The sequence below is a fragment of the Heptranchias perlo genome, chromosome 16, assembly GCF_035084215.1.
Source record: "Heptranchias perlo isolate sHepPer1 chromosome 16, sHepPer1.hap1, whole genome shotgun sequence".
In the NCBI taxonomy this organism is placed as follows: domain Eukaryota; kingdom Metazoa; phylum Chordata; class Chondrichthyes; order Hexanchiformes; family Hexanchidae; genus Heptranchias; species Heptranchias perlo.
This window is the reverse complement of record NC_090340.1, coordinates 25,260,252-25,284,259: the sequence shown is the minus strand read 5'-3', so window position 1 is coordinate 25,284,259 and position 24,008 is coordinate 25,260,252. Positions and strand designations below refer to the sequence as shown.

At 44.8% G+C, this 24,008-nt stretch overlaps 1 long non-coding RNA gene across 2 annotated transcripts in view; it reads right to left on the bottom strand.

The window, feature by feature from the left end:
• Positions 1-24,008, bottom strand: part of LOC137333614 (uncharacterized) — a 40,447-nt gene that overhangs the window by 9,977 nt on the left and 6,462 nt on the right. The window contains exon 3 of one of the 2 annotated variants that reach the window (XR_010965938.1): positions 15,099-15,137. The exons of the other annotated variant lie outside the window; for it this stretch is intronic. This is a non-coding gene — a long non-coding RNA (uncharacterized lncRNA). The remainder of the gene's footprint in view (positions 1-15,098; positions 15,138-24,008) is intronic. 2 annotated transcript variants of the gene reach the window in all.

Sequence of the window (24,008 nt, the reverse complement as noted above, 5' to 3'; positions counted from 1 at the left end):
GCAGGGCTTGAAAATTGCAGTTATGAGGAGTGATTGGATAGGCTGGGGTTGTTTTCCTTGGAGCAGAGGAGGCTGAGGGGTGACTTGATTGAGGTGTACAAAATTATGAAGGGCCCAGATAGAGTAGACAGGAAGTACCTGTTTCCTCTAGCGGAGAGCTCAAGAACTGGAGGACATAGATTTAAGCTGATTGGCGGAAGGATTAGAGAGGACATGAGGAAAAACTTTTTTACCCAGAGGGTGGTGGGTGTATGAAATTCGCTGCCTGAATTGGTGGAAGAGGCAAGGACCCTCAGCTCTTTTAAAAAGTACCTGGACCTGTACCTAAAGTGCCATGAGCTGCAGGGCTACGGACCGGGTGCTGGAAGGTGGGATTAGAATGGGCACCTGGTTGTTCTTCGAGCCGGCGCGGACACGATGGGCCGAATGGCCCCCTTCTATGCTGTATCTTTTCTATAGTTCTATGGTTCCTGTTATCCAGCCATGCCCACTTTAATTTCACCCCCTCAGGCATTTTGCTCCCCCCATCCCTACCCCAACCTACCACTCCTTTACCTCCCCTCCTGACACCGTCCCAGACTTGGATTTCCCCTTAAATTTAAGCTATCCCCTTTGCCTCAGGCAGGAAGGAATGGGATTGCATAAGATGAAGAAGTCAAAAGGGACAAGGACATCAAAGGTAGAGTTTAGAGTGTAGTTGGAACAAATCAACAATTGCAGCAATATGGAGAATGAAGGGCATCATTCACAATAGGTCGTGGATGACAAGGGAACGGACATTCTGGAGGGCAATGTGGAGAGGGACAATAACCCACAGAGTCCAAGAAGATGGTGGGTAGGATGAGCAAGATGGGGAGGAATTCGTTGGTTAGCCTGCAACAGGTGTGCTGGGTGGGAAGGTTGGCAAGAGAGGAGGGTGGGCCAGTTGGGATCGGTGTTTTGATGGACTCTTTGGAGAATGCTGAGAGAGGCAAAGAGGATAGCTTAAATTTAAGGGGAAATCAAGTCTGGGACGGTGTCAGGAGGGGAGGAAGGTAAAGGAGCTGTAGGTTGGGATAGGGCTGGGGGCAGCAAATGAAAGTGGGCACAGCTGGATTACAGGAAGGAGAAAAGCCTGAGAGGGGCCAAATGGAAAAAAAGACCAGCAGAAAAATGGTCATGCAAATGAACACAGACTGAATTCAGGTTGCGTTGGCAGAGATTGGATGAGACACGTCATGTGCGTTGTAAAGGCAGCATAACACCTGGAGTTTTGTACTCTATTGTTCTGGCTACATATCCCAGTGATCTGTTAGTTTTTTAAACTCTGTGCTTTATGATCAAATGAAGGCCTGTTCACAATCAGAACATTTAAAGTGTTTCTGAACTAATGAGCTGTCAGCCACCATAACTGAGCCAGGTTCTGATCACTAACTACAATGGAAGCATATGGTGGATGTGAAGCTCTTGTTGGATATTGTTCCATAATTCATGTTCTCTTCCTTTGGATGTTGTCTCTGGAAGCAACTAATTTTAAAAATGAACACCTGAGTTGTGAAGTATGTTGAGCTTTTACTTGTGGATCAGTGCCTTCCTTCACTCAACCCCCGCTCCTTCCCATCCTTGCAGTTGTAAAGATCTGAAAATGAACCATTGTACTTTAACCCTCTCTGAGTAATGACCTGCGTTTAACGTAATCGGTCACTGTAGTGTAGCATTTCAGTGTATTTGCCCATCAACAGTTAGAAGATTAGCTTAATGATTAACTGCGGCGATTGCTAAATCCTCCTGGTTTATGGCTGCAGGATGTTCAGCAAATTAAAAGGCAGAAAGTTTGACGCTAAGGTACCATTTTTTTTCTAAACCTCAAAAGCAGTTCCTCCCCACAAGGTGACAGACCTGGCTCATTCCTGATTTCTTGGAGACTTCTAGGAGAGACGATGGGCCTGTCGTGGGGGGATAGATCTGAGGAGACTCACCTCCTGGTGACTGGTTTGACTGCAGGTCAGAAACATTGCTGACTTGTTGCCTCAATGAGGGAATGTTTTTGCGATGAGCCCGGGGTGGGGGGAGGGATTGTTGAATGGAGGGTGCTGCCTGACCTCCTGCGTGTTTTCCTGTATTTTCTGTTTTTAGTTTTGACTTGGACGGAATTTGCTTTTTGTGAGATCCCGATAAATTTTTATATAATAAAATTAGCCCTCCCTCATCAGCCTATGATGGGTTAATGGATTATCTGCTGCTTCCTACCAGAGTATTTGCAGATAGCTTTCAAGGATATGACTCAATGAACCATCCTGAGTGTGGTTGATACAATTTATCAATTTTAATGTACCGTTTACAACAACGTACATTTATACCGTGCCTTTAACATAGTAAGACGTCCTAAGGCATTTCACAGGAATGTAATTTTACAAGTCTCTGTGAAATTGGAAGAATCTTGCTTAACTGTTGAGCAGCCCCCTGAGGCCTCAGCGAGTTTATCTGGAGAGTAGCCGAGCAATACAGACCACCAAGGTCCCAGGTTTGATTTGTGATTAGTTCGCTTGGTTTCAGCCAGGCCGCTAGCCTGGATGTGGGAGTTGGCCTGGGCTCCTACTCCTGACCCTTACGCAGCGACTCCTGCTGGGATGTGCGTCTATGTGGAAATGGGCAAAGGCAGGATCGGGCTCAGCTGTGGTATCTCCTGTAGCCATATAACCTACTGACATGGTCCAGGATGACATGTGAATAATGGTCATTTAGGCAAGGTACCGGAGGATGACCAACATCCACAGTCATATTCTGGCAAGGTGGGGAGGGGCCGATGAGAAAATTGACATGGATATAATTTACACAGGCAAGGTACCTGTTATCACAAGGTGTTCTGGTGCATAAGTACAATAATCAACAAACATAAGCTTCCACTACAGCATTAACTAGTGACAAAATGTGCACTGTAATACTGGGCATGCCAAACCACCCTGTATTCTAATTCACACCCCTCCCAAAACATCTAAGCACAGTTTTATTTTGCTTGCCAGATTTATTTTAATACAACTGTTAAGCAGTTGAAAGCTGGACGAAATTGTTTAATTTAGTTCTTTCACAGCATGTATAAATTAAAGACTCTGGCTAATGGGAGAGCTCCAGGACATCCTGGGGCAGCACAATGAGGACAGACACCTGATGTTCTCTCGCTGCACCAGGCAAATCTGTGCTCTTCAGGTACAGCAGAGGAAAGTCCACCCTTTAAGGCTTTTGTAAAATATTTAGGAGCTCAATATGGTTGAGAACTGGTGGTAGTGGGTTTTATTACTGTTGTGTCACATCTGGGATTTGGGTTTACATTCAGCAAAGACAGGTTTAATGAAACCTGCTACTGTCAAACAGCAGCATTTATATAGCACCTTTAGCATGGTAAAACATCTCAAGGCGCTTCACAGGTGGGTAATCAGACAAAAATTGACACCGAGCTTAGATTTTAAGGAGCGTCTTAAAGGAGGACACAGTAGTGGAGAGGCAGAGAGACTTAGGGAGGGAATTCCAGAGCTTAGGGCCGAGACAGCTGAAGGCACCGCCGCCTCCGGTGGGGTAAAGGAAGCGGAGGATGCGCAAGAGGCCAGATTTGGAGGAACTCAGAGTTCTCAGAGGGTCGTAAGGCTGGAGAAAATTACAGAGACAGGGAGGGGCGAGGCCATGGAGGGATTTGAACACCAATTTTAAAATTGAGGCGTTGGTGGATTGGGAGCCAGTGAGCACAGGGGTGAATGGGACTTGGTGCGAGTTAGGATACGGGCAGCAGAGTTTTGGATGAGCTCAAGTTTATGAAGAGATGAATGCTCGAATGAAAGGAACGTGAGCTGCCTGAATGCTGGTAATTCACTTTTGCAGCAAGTTGCAATTAAAGCCACCACTACGTGAGGCCGATATTTCATTCTAGCTTTGAGATCTGGACATGGAAATATCTCACTGGTGCATATGGCTGGGTAGTCCCATACTCATTTCTGAACAGAGAGCAATCAGGCTGGAAGGTGTGGAAATTAATGGATTCCAAAGGCATACTCCTATTCCAGGATTGATAGCAGTCATGTGTTCTGACAGGTTGGATCTGACATGCTATATGAAAATTCCAGACAGAAATAGTAACGTATCAGTAGGTTTTACACACTGAAGCATTTATTGAATTCTGAAAGAAAGGTGAAAGTTTTCGTGCACAACATTATGCCCTCAGAAACAATTGGGCATTTTCTACTTAGAATCTAGGTGGTGTTATGATATTATAGCAGGAAGGCAATTCTTAGGGGTACAGTTAATGGGGCCTTGTTAGCCCCTGATGTTCCACGAGAGCAACAAACACTCACCATGACCAGACTACCACGTCGTGCTGCAGGTCTCCATGGAGATGTTGCAATGGCAGTAAAAGTGATCATGAAGCTGTTGGATTTTCTTAAAAACCCCACTGGTTCACTAATGTCATTCAGGGAAGGAAACCTGCCGTCCTCACCTAGTCTGGCCTGTATGTGACTCAGTCCCACATCAAAGTGGTTGACTCTTAACTGCCCTCTGAAGTGGACTAGCAAGCCACTCAATTGTATCACCACCTTCTCAAGGGCAACTAGGATGTGCAATAAGTATCAGCCTTGTCAGTAATGCCCACATCCCGAGAATGAATTTGAAAAATGGGACCCTTCCCACCCGCATTCCCCCCCGCCTCCCCCCCCCCCCCCCCGACCCTGCCACTTTCCAGGTTAGTTTCTCATTTTTAGTTTTAGTTTCTCATTCTTTGTTTAAGGTCTATTGCTTAGGTAAGTGGTTCCACGCATAGTGTTTCCTACATTACCTGCATTACCCACATAACATTACCTGCATTACATTAACTGCATTACCCACATAACATTACCTGCATTACATTAACTGCATTACCCACATAACATTACCTGCATTACATTAACTGCATTACCCACATAACATTACCTGCATTACATTAACTGCATTACCCCATAACATTACCTGCATTACATTAACTGCATTACCCACATAACATTACCCACATTACATTACCTGCATTACCCCATAACATTACCTGCATTACATTAACTGCATTACCCACATAACATTACCTGCATTACATTAACTGCATTACCCCATAACATTACCTGCATTACATTAACTGCATTACCCACATAACATTACCTGCATTACATTAACTGCATTACCCCATAACATTACCTGCATTACATTAACTGCATTACCCACATAACATTACCCACATTACATTACCTGCATTACCCCATAACATTACCTGCATTACATTAACTGCATTACCCACATAACATTACCTGCATTACATTAACTGCATTACCCACATAACATTACCTGCATTACATTAACTGCATTACCCACATAACATTACCTGCATTACATTAACTGCATTACCCCATAACATTACCTGCATTACATTAACTGCATTATCCCATAACATTACCTGCATTACATTAACTGCATTACCCCATAACATTACCTGCATTACATTACCTGCATTACCCCATAACATTACCTGCATTACATTAACTGCATTACCCACATAACATTACCTGCATTACCCCATAACATTACCTGCATTACCCCATAACATTACCTGCATTACCCGCATTACATTACCTGCATTAGCCCATAACATTACCTGCATTACATTAACTGCATTACCCACATAACATTACCTGCATTACCCGCATTACATTACCTGCATTACCCCATAACATTACCTGCATTACCCACATAACATTACCTGCATTACCCGCATTACATTACCTGCATTACCCCATAACATTACCTGCATTACCCCATAACATTACCTGCATTACATTAACTGCATTACCCCATAATATTACCTGCATTACCCCATAACATTACCTGCATTACATTAACTGCATTACCCACATAACATTACCTGCATAACATTACCTGCATTACCCCACAACGTTACCTACATTACCCGCATTATATTACCTACATTACCCGCATTACATTACCTGCGTAACATTACCTGCATAACATTACCCCATAACATTACCTACATTACCCGCATAACAGTACCTGCATAACATTACCTGCATAACATTACCCCATAACATTACCTACATTACCCGCATAACATTACCTGCATTACATTACCTACATTACCCGCATTACATTACCCGCGTAACATTACCCGCATAACATTACCTGCATTACCCCATAACGTTACCTACATTACCCGCATTACATTACCTGCGTAACATTACCCGCATAACAGTACCTGCATAACATTACCTGCATAACATTACCCCATAACATTACCTACATTACCCGCATAACATTACCTGCATTACATTACCTACATTACCCGCATTACATTACCTGCGTAACATTACCCGCATAACATTACCCGCATTACATTACCTGCGTAACATTACCTGCATAACATTACCCCATAACATTACCTGCATTACCGCATAACATTACCTGCATAACATTACCTACATTACCCGCATGACATTACCCGCATAACATTACCTACATTACCCGCATGACATTACCCGCATTACATTACCTGCATTACCCCATAACGTTACCTACATTACCCCCATTACATTACCTGCGTAACATTACCCGCATTACATTACCCCCATAACATTACCTACATTACCTGCATAACTTTACCTGCATAATATAACCTACATTACCTGCATAATATTAGCTACATTACAACAGTGACTACACTTCAAAATATCTCATTTGTTGTAAAGCGCTTTGAAATGTTCTGAGGTTGTGAAAGGCACTATATAAATGTAAGTCTTTTTAACATGAAGGAACTTAATTATCTGCAGTAGATAGCCATTTATTGAGGGTGCTGCAGAGTGTTTTTTAAATCATTTCAGCTATGTGTGTTATTTCAGTTCCCTCACACTTCTAAGGCAGGTCCCTGCTAACATTGTCAGCAGTTCCTGGTTGAACAAATATTTTTAAGAAAGCAAAAGAGCAAAAAAAGAAACACACAAGACTTGTTAAAATTAATTATAAATGAATAACCCCCCCCCCCAACAAGTCAAACTATTTGTTGGTTTCCTGGGAGTATCTCTAGCCAGTCTTTGAGATCACAGATCCACAGAGCTGCGAAAACACCATAGCTCTGGTTAACACCATCTATAAAACTGCCGGCACATCACTGTCCGAGAGAATCCTATTGACACAATGTTTACACAGGCAAACTATCTATTATCATTAGGTATACTGCACCACAAGTACAACAAATGAAGAGAAAAGCTTTCCATGCAGAATTAACTAGTGACAAAATAACCTGTGTAATGCAAGGAGTGCTGCATGTAATTACTAATGTTTCAGAGTATTACTCATACTAATTTCAGAGTATATATCTATAATTTTATAAATTGAAAGGTCTAAATTTGAATTTGTGCCCTCTGTCCTTGCAAACTACCGCCCCGGCTCCTGATCCACCAATGCCTCAATTTTAAAATTCTCATCCCCATGTTCAATTCCGTCACGGCTTCGCCCCTCACAATCTCTGTAACCTCCTCCAGTCCTACAACCTCTAAGATCTCTGTGCTCCTCCAAATCTGGCCTCTTGCACATCCCCTACTTCCTTCGCCTCACCATTGGTGACCGTGCCTTCAGCTGTCTAGGCCCTAAGCTCTGGAACTCCCTCCCTAAACCTCTCCGTCTCTCTACCTCTCTCTCCTGCAAGACACTCCTTAAAACCTACTTCTTTGACCAAGCTTTATTTCACCTGTCCTAGTGTCTCCTTCTTTGGCTCGGTGTCAATTGTTGTTCGATTACCCTCCTGTGAAGTGCCTTGGGACGTTTTCCTATGTTAAAGATGCTATATAAATGCGAGTTGTATATCTGAACTGTTCATCACTTGTGCATAAATCTTTAAAAGCACACTTTGGTGTTTAATGCCTTGGAATCTGTGGGGTGATGTTTGTTGTGTCATTATAGTGTCAGTTGGACGAAAGCCCCATCTGTCTGATTGTTTAAGGACTCTGGTGAGCAACGCTGCCCCCGGTGGCTATTGTCTCTAACTGCAATCAAATGCAGCACTAAGTGACACTCATTCTTTAACTTGGAGAAGCTTTCACAGTAGTGGCAAAATGGAGACGTACTTTGGTAAGTTTTAATATAAGCGAATTTTCTGCGAGCTGCCGCCCAGATACATGAATGGAGAGCCCCTTTTTTAAACTAAGTGCTGGTATGCGGCAGAATCGACATGCCAGTAATAGGACGTGGGTTCACAACATCTATTTCTCTCGCGATTGGTTCCTATTCTCAACCAGCTGTCGGGAGAGACTATGGTCATCGTTGTTGGCCACTCCCCAGGATGGATGCATCTTTAAGTGAAATGGGAATATTTGAAGGATGGGTGTTCTAGGTTTTATCAGGTTTGCCCTGCAGTAAATGCTATTTTGGGTCAAGTTGTCGGGTGCTGGATCCCATGGCAAGTGTAATTCTGTGCTGACACAGCTTTATTCACTTGAATTCCTGGTGTAATTCAGTGGTACATGGGTATGACTTGAGAGTGCCAGACAACAATGGTGTGGTTGATGCCAGCCTTGAGAACCTATGGCACTCGCCAGGTACCAAGACTGCAGACTAGCGAGGAAGGGAAATGATGGGTTTGGAATATGGAAGCTGAGCTGCGGCCGAGGCTGTCATCGGGCCTTTGTCTCCTCATTATTTTTCATCAATGCCGAGGAAAATCTGATTGTCATCTGATTTCACGAATCACCTCGGCCACGTGACACACCTTCTAGGAGACATGTTGCTGAAGAGATGGGAAAAGATTTAAAATTAGCTAAAATTAGAAACCAATGGAGCTTTCAGGGAATTCTGGACAAATCAGAGGGGTAAACAGAGGAAAGGACACGTTACCCGGTATAAAAACCTGAACCCAGCACAACTGTCCAAAAACTAGAAGGGATTTTATAGACAGCCTGTTCCTGCTGAAGGAAGCAGAAAAAGTTGCCTGTCTTGTTCCAGTACAATGAGTACTCTGTGGCTGAGAGATTTATTTTAAGTAAATATATTCAGAAGCTCCCTTGCCTCACCCCACCTTCCCCTGATGCCGCAGATTTTAATTTAAGTTTTAGTTAAATAGAAAGTCCCTCCCAGAGACCCCTGCCATCCTCTTAATTATTCTTTGCCCGAATTTTCGAAAGTATTACTCTCCCTGTCTTATTAACTTTGATTGTAAAATCTTTTCCAAGATATTAGATCATCTAGGGAGGATCCTCTCTAGAATAATAAATCAGGATAAAGTGGACTCAGCAAGAAGCAATGTGACAGACTACACAATACGCTAGTGAACCCGTCCCCCCTCCAAACACTACCTCTACTATCAAAAAAATCAAGCAATCTTTGGGGTGAGCTTCACACTGTAAGAGGGGGCTGGATTCTAAGTGCATTTGTTTAGACAATGGGCCATAATTTGCTGTAGCAGGGCATCTAACGGCATCTGCCGTTAGTTAGACATACCCTTGCAGGTTTAGATTTTTAATTTTTTTTCCGTGGCAAGTTGCTGAAAGTGCAAGCTGACAACGTCGCAGTGAGGGAAACAGAGCATCTGGGAACTGAGTGAACGGGACCAGCAATCTCCTTGTGTATGTCCTTAACTGATCAGATTGAAGAATTGAGAAATGAACAGTGCAAGGACTGAGAAGGAAGTGTAAATTAGAGTAGGTGAATTCAATGTCAAATCAGGTTCAGAAAGAGGAGGAAAGAAAGACTGGATTAAGAGAGAGAGAAAAAAAGAGACAGAAAGGAAAAGTTTTTTAAAAAGTTAAAATTTTAAATTTGACATTTTTAAAATCGCCAACAACAATTAAAACCTGAAGGAATGAGACGCCACACTTGAAATAGTTTATTTTCCGTGCCAGTGACTGGCAGGAAGTAACAATTATCATATCGTTAATAGGGTACTGAGCCTGGAATGGACAAGACTTAACTTTCTGTGACGAGTTTAGTTCGTATCTACCGTGCAAATAGAGCAACTTCACACTGTTCAATGCATTTCAAAGGTGAGGCAGACAGGGAGATGCTGTTTTTGCGAAGCTAACGATGGAGCAGTGCAACTTGGACAACAACTTTGGACATTCGCTTTTAACCACGCATCTGCCCCTCGCCTGAAGTTGCTGTACCATTTGCACATAATCAGCGAGAACCATTAGCCTCACCGTTATTTTGACAGCAAAATCTGGGCCAACGATCTAACAAGCTCCATCTTTACAGGAGAAATATATTATTAATTTTCACCCTTTGAAACTTCTGACTTCCTAGCTGTTAAACTGCTGGAAGTAGAAGAATCTCACACTGACATTGATGGATTACGAGCAGGCCGAGGGTTTACGATATTCCTGTAAACATGCAGGCGCAGGGGTTTACAATATTCCTGTATACGCGCAGGCTGAGGGTTAACAATATTCCTGAAAACATGCATGTGCAGGGGTTTACGATATTCCTGTATATGCACAGGCGCTGGGATTTACGATATTCCTGTACACGCGCAGGCGCAGGGGTTTACGATATTCCTGTACACGCGCAGGCGCAGGGGTTTACGATATTCCTGTACACGCGCAGGCGCAGGGGTTTACGATATTCCTGTACATGCGCAGGGGTTTACAATATTCCTGTACACGCGCAAGCGCAGGGGTTTACGATATTCCTGTACACACGCAGGGGTTTACGATATTCCTGTACACGCGCAGGCGCAGGGGTTTACAATATTCCTGTACACGCGCAGGGGTTTACGATATTCCTGTACACGCGCAGGCGCAGGGGTTTACAATATTCCTGTACACGCGCAGGGGTTTACGATATTCCTGTACACGCGCAAGCGCAGGGGTTTACGATATTCCTGTACACATGCAGGGGTTTACGATATTCCTGTACACGCACAGGGGTTTACGATATTCCTGTACACACGCAGGGGTTTACGATATTCCTGTACACGCGCAGGCGCAGGGGTTTACAATATTCCTGTACACGCGCAGGCGTAGGGGTTTACGATATTCCTGTACACGCGCAGGCGTAGGGGTTTACGATATTCCTGTACACATGCAGGCGCAGGGGATTATGATATTCCTGTACACATGCAGGTGCAGGGGTTTACGATATTCCTGTATACACGCAGGCGAAGGGGTTTACGATATTCCTGTACACGTGCAGGCGAAGGGGTTTACGATATTCCTGTACACATGCAGGTGCAGGGGTTTACGATACTCCTGTACACGTGCAGGCGAAGGGGTTTACAATACTCCTGTACACGTGCAGGCGAAGGGGGTTTACGATATTCCTGTATACATGCAGGCGAAGGGGTTTACGATATTCCTGTATACATGCAGGCGAAGGGGTTTACGATATTCCTGTATAGATGCAGGCGAAGGGGTTTACGATATTCCTGTACACACGCAGGCGAAGGGGTTTACGATATTCCTGTATAGATGCAGGCGAAGGGGTTTACGATATTCCTGTATAGATGCAGGCGAAGGGGTTTACGATATTCCTGTATACGCGCAGGCGAAGGGGTTTACGATATTCCTGTATAGATGCAGGTGCAGGGGTTTACGATATTCCTGTATAGATGCAGGCGAAGGGGTTTACGATATTCCTGTATAGATGCAGGCGCAGGGGTTTACGATATTCCTGTATAGATGCAGGCGAAGGGGTTTACGATATTCCTGTATAGATGCAGGCGAAGGGGTTTACGATATTCCTGTACAGATGCAGGCGAAGGGGTTTACGATATTCCTGTACAGATGCAGGCGAAGGGGTTTACGATATTCCTGTATAGATGCAGGCGAAGGGGTTTACGATATTCCTGTACAGATGCAGGCGAAGGGGTTTACGATATTCCTGTACAGATGCAGGCGCAGGGGTTTACGATATTCCTGTATAGATGCAGGCGAAGGGGTTTACGATATTCCTGTATAGATGCAGGCGAAGGGGTTTACGATATTCCTGTATAGATGCAGGCGAAGGGGTTTACGATATTCCTGTATACGCGCAGGCGAAGGGGTTTACGATATTCCTGTATAGATGCAGGCGCAGGGGTTTACGATATTCCTGTATACGCGCAGGCGAAGGGGTTTACGATATTCCTGTATAGATGCAGGCGAAGGGGTTTACGATATTCCTGTATAGATGCAGGCGCAGGGGTTTACGATATTCATTTTTCACGCTGGCAGCTCACCTCAATCATGCAGATGAGGGATGACCCTGAAATGGGACAGGTCCCCACTGAACTCCTCTGGGCGTCCCTTGCTCTCACCCCACCCACCTCCTGCTGGGAGACGAAAATCTACCACAAACAACTCCCTGCTGCTTGAAAAATTAGAACCAGATTTTTTTTTTGGTGGCAATCGGGGAAAGTAGACCTGAATCAGAAATCACCCTCTTTTAACATTATCCTCCTCAGACTGTGACATCTCCCTCCCCACCCCCCCACCCCCTAAATTAATAAGCTTTATAGAAACTTCTGTTTGATGGGGAAGGGGAGATTCCCAAGACTTTGTCTGACAAGGATACAATTAAACAGGCATATGATTGGTCATGCCCTTCTCAGCCCAGGAAAATATTTCAAAGGGATCCAGCTTAAAGCATTGACTGTGTAGCTGTACCCTGCCTTCTAGAATGACCGGGTGCCTTATAGAGATGGGAATAAATAACCTCCTTCGCTACTAAAGCTGCTCTATATTCAGCCTGTCTCTTTAAACGACTCTCTGCCCTGCCTGGATAATGACAATGTTTTAAAGGGCAACAAAAATAAATGGGATAGGCTGCCTATATCTTCACTGTAGTACAATAACTTTTTACTGGATTCGACAAGATGTAACATTCATTATTGGGGCCTCATACTTGCAAAAAAAAAACCCAGAAATGGTAAGGGACACAGGTAATAGTCTTAAAATAAGCTTCATTCCACGGTTGCCCTAAACTAAATCAGATTAAGATCCTCAAAAGGATTGTATTTACCCCTCAAAACTATATAAAATGGGATTTGGAATTCTCCCGTTTGGCAGTGGTGAATCTGAGCCTGACAATTGATGCTCAACGTTCCAATCCAGGATCAAGCATGTGCCTCCCATGAAGTCCTGACTCTCACCTGGCACCTCCTGGCCACAGCTTAAATCAATTCTTGGAGCAGAGTTGGGGTCAATCCACCAGTCTCCACTCCAATGTGCAACACCACTGCCCTGCCCAGTCAGACAGCAGGCCTTAACAACAAGAATACTCAGGCATACACTAGTCTCAATACATGCTTACCAACAATCAACACAGATTGTAGAGACAATTGTCCATCGGCCTGTACATGTTCAGGAAAGAGAAATTCCTGCAACTCCCCACACCATGGACAGAATTTTAACATTGAAAAACAGGTGGGTTGGGGGCAGGGGGGTCATTGAAAATCGCAACCATTTCAGACCCACGCCCAACCTGCTTCCAACTCGCCCATTTCCAGTTTTCGCCGGGTGAGGGGCGGGTGGCCAACCCACTCCCAGGAGGCGGGTTGGTGACTGAAAGCTTCAAAGGAGGCTGTGGGCCTCCATTTTTACAGATTTTGCAATTTCAACCCCTGGGGCCGCGATTCCCGGGCTTTCTCCTTCACGCCTCATGAAAGGAGGCGAGAAGGCCCGAAACTGCAGGTAAGTGCCTTCCTGACACAGCTTGTGTGCCCGGGGGAGCAGGAGTGCTTTCCCCAGGCTCAACAAGCCTACCTGCAGCGACCCCCCCAATGATCGTGGACCCCCGCGATGACCCCCGATCCCGACACCCCCCCCCCCCCTTGACTGACTCCCCCTCCCGTGCCCACCCATGTCCATCGATGCCCCATGCCCATCGGTGCCCTGTGGACCCATGCCCACCTATGCCCCTCCCATCCATACAATCAAAGACTTACCTGAAGACTTACCTAAACACGTCCTCGCCCTGGCTTCCGTACTTCCAGGTTTCCCGTCCGCAATTCGACCCCCCTGCCCCCTTACCGGCTCGGGGTCAAAATCAAGCCCCATTTCAAGCCACAATCTGGCCAGGAGGGCTGAGACGAGGTGCTTTCCGGAGGGAGTAAAGCAGAGAGCAGAGAGGATACCCTTTTCCCAGAGGGAGGAAAGGAAATCAGAAACCAGATCGACCCACGCTGCTTTTGTACTTATTCTAGCTCAGGAGTACCAGTGGCAGAACCCTAGCAGTAAGTGACTGCCCAGTCAGAGAATGATAGGTGCACTGGGAGGGAGGGCAATTTAAATAATAATAAGTGGCACTTTTTAGGAATATTCAGCCTGATGGGCACAGTTATATTAATTGAATGTGATGTTTATTTCTTTGTGCTGTTGCATTGTCTTCATTGGCCCTTCGTTATAACCTTGGGAGTTAACCAATCGACTATGAATCATTATATATAAAGGAGCTTGGATTGAAGTCTAAGATTGTGAGTGGGAATGCGATCTCCTAAGGTGATTAGTCTGATCACATCACTGTGGTTGCTAAAAGGATAAAATGGGATTCTTGTGAGTTAAAATCAGACATTAGCGTGTTCGTATGAAATTCCTTTGTCCACTGTTTTAATGAAAGTAAGCTTTATTACTAATATATCACACAGCGCTATCTATGCATCACATTCATTCCATTATTGGGAAACCATTGAGCTTTATTAAATGTGAGATTACAATCCTCTCTCCAAGGAACTGCACGTTCAGCTTGATCTTTTATTACACTAGTTACCATGTTTTGTACACTAAGGGACCTCCCATGGCAAGGCTCGAGTTGTTGACTCCAATCCTATGCCTTCTCTTACTCCAATTTCCCCGCAGAAACCAGGGCTGCAAACTATGGGCCACCACACACAGGGCAGGGGGTGCAGTAAATCAAGCCAGATGCTACTCATCGGGGAACCGAGAGCAACTTATTGCGTTATTTACTGTAAGGACACAGCTGGCCAAATGAAATAATGGAACAGGCTGGATACCTCAGTCTCTCTGCCTTGCCTGGAGTCAAGAAGAAGATCTTTAAGGGATATGCAGCTAGCTAGGGGCGAGGGAGAGGGATGCAATTTCAATCCATACATACATCTTTGACTTGTATCTTACCTGTGGGGCCAATTACTGTTCTTAGGCGATGGCTTCTTACTAAGCAAACGTAAAAAATCAAAAGTAACAATTCAGACTATTGCAGCAATGTCAGGTCTGTAACATCCCATTAAATAAATGATGTAAACTTTGAAGCCACATAAAAAAACAAATTCTAAAAAGAGCTGCGCTGACAACTCAGCAAATAAATGCCCTACATGGATTTGATCACAAGTTTCATGGTGACAGTGAGGGAAGCCTCAGCGTCATGGGTTAGAGAAAGGAAAACAGACAGAGTTTCCACCCCTGATCACTATCTAGTGATCTCTGCTGGAAAGTGCCTATGTGTGTATGTTCGTTGTAGGTCATTCTTCAGTCATCAGTTTTTTAGAGGCTGTGTCAGTTTTTTTGAAGCCGTTGGTCAGTTTTTGCTTGTTTCCTAGTTTTCTATATATGGGAAAAAGAGAAATATTCTCTACAGAGCACAGCCCTATAAGAGAGAGAGACACACACACACAGAGAAAGAGAGCCTCAGTTGCTCTACATGGAATCATCTGGTAATGTTATCATAATCTTAGAAGTTGATTAAAGATTGTCACTCAATTTTGGGCCGAGTTAGGTGCTGAGGCTTCTTATAGACAATAAATGGCATGAAATTCCACAAATATAGGCTATTTTAATGAGATTTTTTATTTTAAGAATCCATCTGATAAGGCAGGTGAAGAAAGATTTATGAACAGTTCACAAAAATTAACTAGAGGAGTTCCAGAGGAAACTTTACATATTCTTCATATTTTGACATTTCACAATCGAAATATTATTGAATAATAAATATTAAAGAATTCATTGAATATATACAATTCTTGTATCACTTCATGTATTATATTTCAATATTTCTTGATAAACATCTAATACATCGAACCACTCCAAGGCTCAGCCAATACATCGTACCACTTCAAGGCACAGCCAATACATCGTACCACTTCAAGGCACAGCCAGTGCATCGTACCACTCCAAGGCACAGTCAGTGCATCGTATCACTCCAAGGCTCAGCCAATACATCGTACCACTCCAAGGCTCAGCCAATACATCGTACCACTCCAAGGCTCAGCCAATACATCGTACCACTCCAAGGCTCAGCCAATACATCGTATCACTCCAAGGCTCAGCCAATACATCGTACCACTCCAAGGCTCAGCCAATACATCGTATCACTCCAAGGCTCAGCCAATACATCGTACCACTCCAAGGCTCAGCCAATACATCGTACCACTCCAAGGCTCAGCCAATACATCTTACCACTCCAAGGCTCAGCCAATACATCGTACCACTCCAAGGCACACCCATTACATCGTACCACTTCAAGGCACAGCCAGTGCATCGTACCACTCCATAGTACAGTCATTACATCGTACCACTCCAGGGCACAGCCAGTGCATCGTACCCCTCCACGGCACAGTCAATACATCGTACCACTTCAAGGCACAGCCAGTGCATCGTACCACTCCATAGTACAGTCATTACATCATACCACTCCAAGGCACAGCCAGTACATTGAGGCACTCCAAGGCACAGCCAATACATCGTACCACTCCAAGGCTCAGCCAATACATCGTACCACTCCAAGGCTCAGCCAATACATCGTATCACTCCAAGGCTCAGCCAATACATCGTACCACTCCAAGGCTCAGCCAATACATCGTATCACTCCAAGGCTCAGCCAATACATCGTACCACTCCAAGGCTCAGCCAATACATCGTACCACTCCAAGGCTCAGCCAATACATCTTACCACTCCAAGGCTCAGCCAATACATCGTACCACTCCAAGGCACACCCATTACATCGTACCACTTCAAGGCACAGCCAGTGCATCGTACCACTCCATAGTACAGTCATTACATCGTACCACTCCAGGGCACAGCCAGTGCATCGTACCCCTCCACGGCACAGTCAATACATCGTACCACTTCAAGGCACAGCCAGTGCATCGTACCACTCCATAGTACAGTCATTACATCATACCACTCCAAGGCACAGCCAGTACATTGAGGCACTCCAAGGCACAGCCAATACATCGTACCACTCCAAGGCTCAGCCAATACATCGTACCACTCCAAGGCTCAGCCAATACATCGTACCACTTCAAGGCACAGTCATTACATCGTACCACTCCAAGGCACACCCAATACATCGTACCACTCCATAGCACACCCAATACATCGAACCACTCCATGGCACAGCCAGTGCATCGTACCACTCCAAGGCACAGCCAGTACATCGAGGCACTCCAAGGCACGGCCAATACATTGTACCACTCCAAGGCACAGCCAGTGCATCATACCTCTCCAAGGCACAGCCAGTGCATCGTACCACTCCAAGGCACAGCCAGTGCATCGTACCACTCCAAGGCACAGCCAGTGCATCGTACCACTCCAAGGCACAGTCAGTGCATCGTGGCACTCCAAGGCACAGTCCATACATTGTGGCACTCCAAGGCACAGCCAGTGCATTGTACCTCTCCAAGGCACAGCCAGTGCATCGTGGCACTCCAAGGCACAGTCCATACATTGTACCTCTCCAAGGCACAGCCAGTGCATCGTACCACTCCAAGGCACAGTCAGTGCATCGTGGCACTCCAAGGCACAGTCCATACATTGTACCTCTCCAAGGCACAGCCAGTGCATCGTACCACTCCAAGGCACAGCCAGTGCATCGTACCACTCCAAGGCACAGCCAGTACATCGTGGCACTCCAAGGCACAGCCAATACATTGTAACACTCCAAGGCACAGCCAGTGCATCGTACCACTCCAAGGCACAGCCAGTGTATCATACGACTCCAAGGCACAGTCTGTACATCGTACCTCTCCAAAGCACAGCAAGTGCATCGTACCACTCCAAGGCACAGCCAATACATTGTAACACTCCAAGGCACAGTCAGTACATCGTACCACTCCAAGGCACAGCCAGTGTATCATACGACTCCAAGGCACAGTCTGTACATCGTACCTCTCCATAGTACAGTCATTACACCGTACCACTCCAGGGCACAGCCAGTGCATCGTACCACTCCAAGACACAGCCAATACATTGTGGCACTCCAAGGCACAGCCAGTGCATCGTACCACTCCATAGTACAGTCATTACATCGTACCTCTCCAAGGCACAGTCAGTACATCGTACCTCTCCAAGGCACAGCCAGTGCATCGTACCACTCCAAGACACAGCCAGTGCATCGTACCTCTCCAAGGCACAGCCAGTGTATTGTACGACTCCAAGGTACAGTCAGTACATCGTACCACTCCATGGCACAGCCAGTTCATCATACCACTCCAAGGCACAGTCAGTACATCGTTCCACTCCAAGGCACAGTCAGTACATCGTTCCACTCCAAGGCACAGCCAGTGCATCGTTCCACTCCAAGGCACAGCCAGTGCATCGTTCCACTCCAAGGCACAGCCAGTGCATCGTACCACTCCAAGGCACAGTCAGTACATCGTTCCACTCCAAGGCACAGTCAGTACATCGTTCCACTCCAAGGCACAGCCAGTGCATCGTACCACTCCAACGCATAGCCAATGCATCGTACCACTCCAAGGCATGGTCGAACAGTCAATACACGTACCACTCCAAGGCACAGTCAATACATGCTACCACTCCACAGCATAGTCATACATTGTACCACTCCAAGGCACAACCATTGCATCGTGGCACTCCAAGGCACAGCCAATACATTGTAACACTCCAAGGCACTGTCAATACATCATACCACTCCAAGGCACAGCCAGTGCATCATACCATTCATAGAATTATATAAGGTTACAGCACAGGAGGAGGCCATTCGGCCCACCATGTCCGCGCCGGCTCTATGCAAGAGCAATCCAGCTGGTCCCACTCCCCTGCCCTATCCCCGTAGTCCTGCAAATTATTTCCTTTCAGGTATTTATCCAGTTCCCTTTTGAAGGCCATGAATGAATCTGCCTCCACCAACCCCTCGGGCAGTGCATTCCAGATCCTAAGCACTCACTGTGTAAAAATGTTTTTCCTCATGTCACCTTTGGTTCTTTTGCCAATCACCTTAAATCTATGTCCTCTGGTTCTTGACCCTTCCACCAATGGCTACAGTTTCTCTCTATCTACTCTGTTTAGACCCTTCATGATTTTGAATACCTCGATCAAATCTCCTATCAACCTTCTCTGTTCCAAGGAGAACAACCCCAGCTTCTCCAGTCTATCCACGTAACTAAAGTCCCTCATCCCTGGAATCATTCCAATAAATCTCTTCTGTACCCTCTCTAAGGCCTTCACATCTTTCCTAAAGTGCGGTGCCCAGAACTGGACACAATACTCCAGTTGTGGCCCAACCAGTGTTTTATGACTTCATCATGACTTCCATACTTTTGTACTCTATGCCTTTATTTATAAAGCTCAGGATCCCGTATGATTTTTAACCGCTTTCTCAACCTGCCCTGCCACCTTCAATAATTTGTGCACATATATCCCCAGATCTCTCTGTTCCTGTACCCCTTTTAGAATTGTGTCTGCTAGTTTATATTGCCTCTCCTCATTCTTCCTACCGAAATGTATCATTTTGCATTTCTCTGCGTTAAATTTCATCTGCCACGTGTCCGCCCATGCCACCAGCATATCTATATCCTCTTGAAGTCTATCACTATCCTCCTTACTGTTTACTATCCTTCCAAGTTTTGTGTTATCTGCAAATTTTGAAATTGTGTCCTGTACACCCAAGTCCAAGTCATTAATATACATCAAGAAAAGCAGTGGTCCCAGCACCGACCCCTTGGGAACACCACTGTACATCTCCCTCCAGTCCAAAAAATAACCGTTCACCACTACTCTCTGTTTCCTGTCACTTAGCCAATTTTGTATCCATGTTGCTACTGCCCCCTTTATTCCATGGGCTGCAATCTTGATGATAAGCCTACCATGCGGCACTTTATCAAACATCTTTTGAAAGTCCATATACACCACATCAACTGCATTGCCTTCATCTACCCTCTCTGTTACCTCATCAAAAAACTCTATCAGGTTAGTTAAACACAATTTGCCTTTAACAAATCCATGCTGGCTTTCTCTAATCAATCCACACTCGTCCAAGTGACTGTTAATTCTGTCCCGGATTATCATTTCCAAAAGTTTTCCCACCACCGAGATTAAACTGACTGGCCTAAAGTTGCTGGGTTTATCCTTACACCCTTTTTTGAACAAAGGTATAACATTTGCAATTTTCCAGTCCTCTGGCACCACCCCCGTATCTATGGATGTTTGGAAGATTATGGCCAGTAACTCCGCAATTTCCACTCTTACTTCCCTCAGCAAACTAGGATGCATCCCATCTAGACTGGGTGACTTATCTACTTTAAGTATAGCTAGCCTTTCAAGTACCTCTTCTTTATCATTCTAAGGAGCAGCCAATACATCGTACCACTCCAAGGCACAGTCCATACATCGTACCACACCACGGCACATCCAGTGCATTGTACCACTCCAAGTCACAGCCGGTGCATCGTGACGCTCCAAGGCACAGCCAGTTCTTTAGATAAGATCTAACAGAGGCCCTGTCTGCCTGTTCCAATGGTTCAGGTGAACGTGGAAAATCCGATGACACTATTGAAACAAAGCATGGAGTTTTCCCGGATTTCTGGCCAACATTCCTCTCTCAACCTTCGTCACTAAAGGATAGTCATTCATCTCATTTGCTATTTTCGGGATCTTGCTGTACGCAAGTTGGCTGTCACATTTACCCACATAACAACAGTGACTGCACTTCAAAAGAAAGAAGGAAATAGAGAACTTGCTTTTATATAGTGCATTATCCCATACTCAGTACAATTCAAAGCACTTCATTACAATGAATTACTTTTGAAATATAGTCACTGTTGTTAAGTAGGCAAACATGGCAGCCAGTTTGTACATGTCGAGATCCCACAAATAGCAAATGAGCTGAATGGCAGGAGAGCTTGTTGCTCTTCTTTGAATAATGCCAAGGGATCTCTTATATCCACCTTTTTTTTATACTTCAAAATATACTTTATTTCATAGCATTTAAAGAAACCACAATTCCAAGGCGATACAAATCAAAATAATACAATTCCAATATTACAATTTAAAACACAGTACATATCTTATAATACATGCTGTACAATACAAGGTGGGATGGCCTTACATGGCGGCCTTTCCCCATAGAGCCTTTGCATAGGTCACACCTTGCTTCAGTGCGTCCTGCAGCATGTACTCCTGGACCTTGGACTGTGCCAGTCAGCAACACTCGGTCGTGGACAGCTCCTTCAGCTGGAAGACCAACAGATTTCCGGTGGACCAAAGGGCCTCCTTCACTGAGTTGATGATCTTCCGGCAGCAGTTGATATCTGTCTCAGTGTGCGTCGCGGGGAACAACCCGTAGAGCACAGCGTCCTGTGTTACTGAACTGTTGGGGATGAACCGGGACAGATACCAACGAATAGTGCCAAGAGATCTCTTATATCTACCTCAACAGGCAGACAGGGCCTTGGTTTAACATCTCATCTGAAAGATGACACCTCTGTCAGATCAGCACCGTAGCGTCAGCCTGGATTATGTGCTCCAGTATTGATTTGGAACTTGAACCCACAATGCTGTGACTCAGAGGCAAGAGTGCTACCCTAATGAGGCAAGCTCTAGCAATGCATTTGATAAGAAATTGTTTGTGATTACCTGAGAGATATAAGACATTGTGTGCCTTTATTTATTTTATTTTATTTTTTTATTTGACCTAATCTGTTTTCCTGAGTTCTACATTTACCAACTGTGCCAGTTGGTTATAAGGATTTTTACTAAAACTTTTTTTTGGGGGCTACAAGTTGAAGTTTTTCTTCCTGTTGATAAATTAAGATATTTAAATAGTTAATATTCTAGAAATGATTTTACATCCATATTGATTCTTAAGGATCAGGGCATATCAATGTTGTCTCTTTTGGTAAGAGTAAGTACCCATCTGTTTTTTGCAGGTGACTTTCTGTCTCTTTTTAATTAACCCCAGATTACAAACCAACCGCAGCCAAGGTGGAACCCAGACGGGCTGTCCTCAGGCATCCTCAAATCTATTTTAAGCCAACCGCTAAAAGGGCTATGAGAGCAGCTTGATGTTGGGGAAATGCGCGGCCTGTGTCAGTGCTTTGTCAGGGTGGCACTGATGATATCAGTACGTTAACGGAGTGCTAACTCCGGGCACGCTCCCACATCCTGTAGTACCGCATACTGAAGTTCCACTGTGCCACATACATACATTGCCATTGACGAAATACTCTGATATGTTTGATTGAATTATTTAATTTATGTCACAGGACACAGCACAGAACTAAAATGAGCAGCGAAGCAGCAAAGACTTCGAGCACTGTACAATGAAACGGTGATTTCCTGACCAGATATTATTCTAGTGTCATTGCTGGAAAAACATCTTTGGTGAAATCCAGACCTTGTCAACGTTGGATAACAAAGTGACTATAAAGAACCTTCTAAATGTTTACAGAAACATACTTTCTTTCACACAATGTTTAAAGAAACTTTCTGCCAAATCTTTAAGTATGCTGGGTATTCCTTGCCAAGGCTCTTGATGATTCTCGAGAGTGAAAATCAGTTATGTATTTTAAAGGATAGTTTATAACAGGTGACTAGAGTAATATAAATATTTTGTTACATTTATTGTATGAAGCAAAACACAGTGATTGATTCAGTATCTCTGAATAGCACATTAGTGTACCAACATCTTGTATGATGGAGAGTAGAAAGCAAATCTAGGTTCACTCTTCACATTGTCCACCAGATGAGGCCCCGACCGCTGCCAAATCATAAGATAGATACCGATGAGGTGGCCATTTAGCCCAGATAAGCTCATCTATGCAGAAAGAACCTACAGTTCCCCAATCACAACATTCAGCTGTTTCTTAATGTTTCCAAACTTTTTGCCTTCATTACTCTACCCATAAATCCATTCCATATGTTGATCACACTTAGTGTGAACTTCAGACATCGAGGGCGATTTTATCTTGAGGGGGTGTTCAGTGTGTGTGGGGGCCAGGGCGAGCGACAAGCTCACATGCCGAGGCCCGGAGAGATTTTAGCTCCGGGCCTCATTTCTATAAGAAAGGTTGGACTCCTGCCTCCCACCCAGATGGAAATGCTTAACCAACATAAGATTTTTAAAAGTTTTTTTAATAACAAATCATAGTAAGCAAAATAAATTAGTATCTGATTTTATCATTTTTAAAGCTTTCTTGACATATTATCTATCTATGAATGAGTTATAGATAGCCGAGTGGATAAGAATACCATGTCATGTAGTACTAAATTGTATAGACCAGGGCCTAGAAATTGGATAGCATCAGCCTGCCATTGCGTACTAGGCACAGGGAACGATCCCTGCACTGGAACGGGTAGGCCCGAGGCTCGCCTGATATTGGACTTTGGGCCTCATTTAAATGAGACTGGCGCGCTGCAGATGCATGCTGGGTGTCCCCAGGCAGCTCACCGGCAAATCAGCATTGGATTTCGGGCCGCCACGCTGCATATGCAAAGGGCCTAACGCCTGTTTCAGGCACGGACCTAGGATGCCTCTTTTTCTCCCTTTACAGCAGGCAGCACACTTCCTGTTTTATGCCTATAAAACAGGCACAACGTCAAACAATTTCTAGACCCAGATCTCTGGTCTGTGCTGCGTTAGCAGATCTCAGCCAGGGCTGCAGTCGGTGCTCTACGATTAGACCATGCGCCCCTGGGCTAGGGAGGGGAAAAATTCAGCCAGGGTTGCTGCTCATGATAGCTATCGAATAACCTATGCTGGACCGTGCACACATTTGGATGTCAAGCGAGAACAGAATTGGGCTCAGCTGTAGTGCCTTCCACAGGCAAATAGCTTGCTGACACTCATTAGG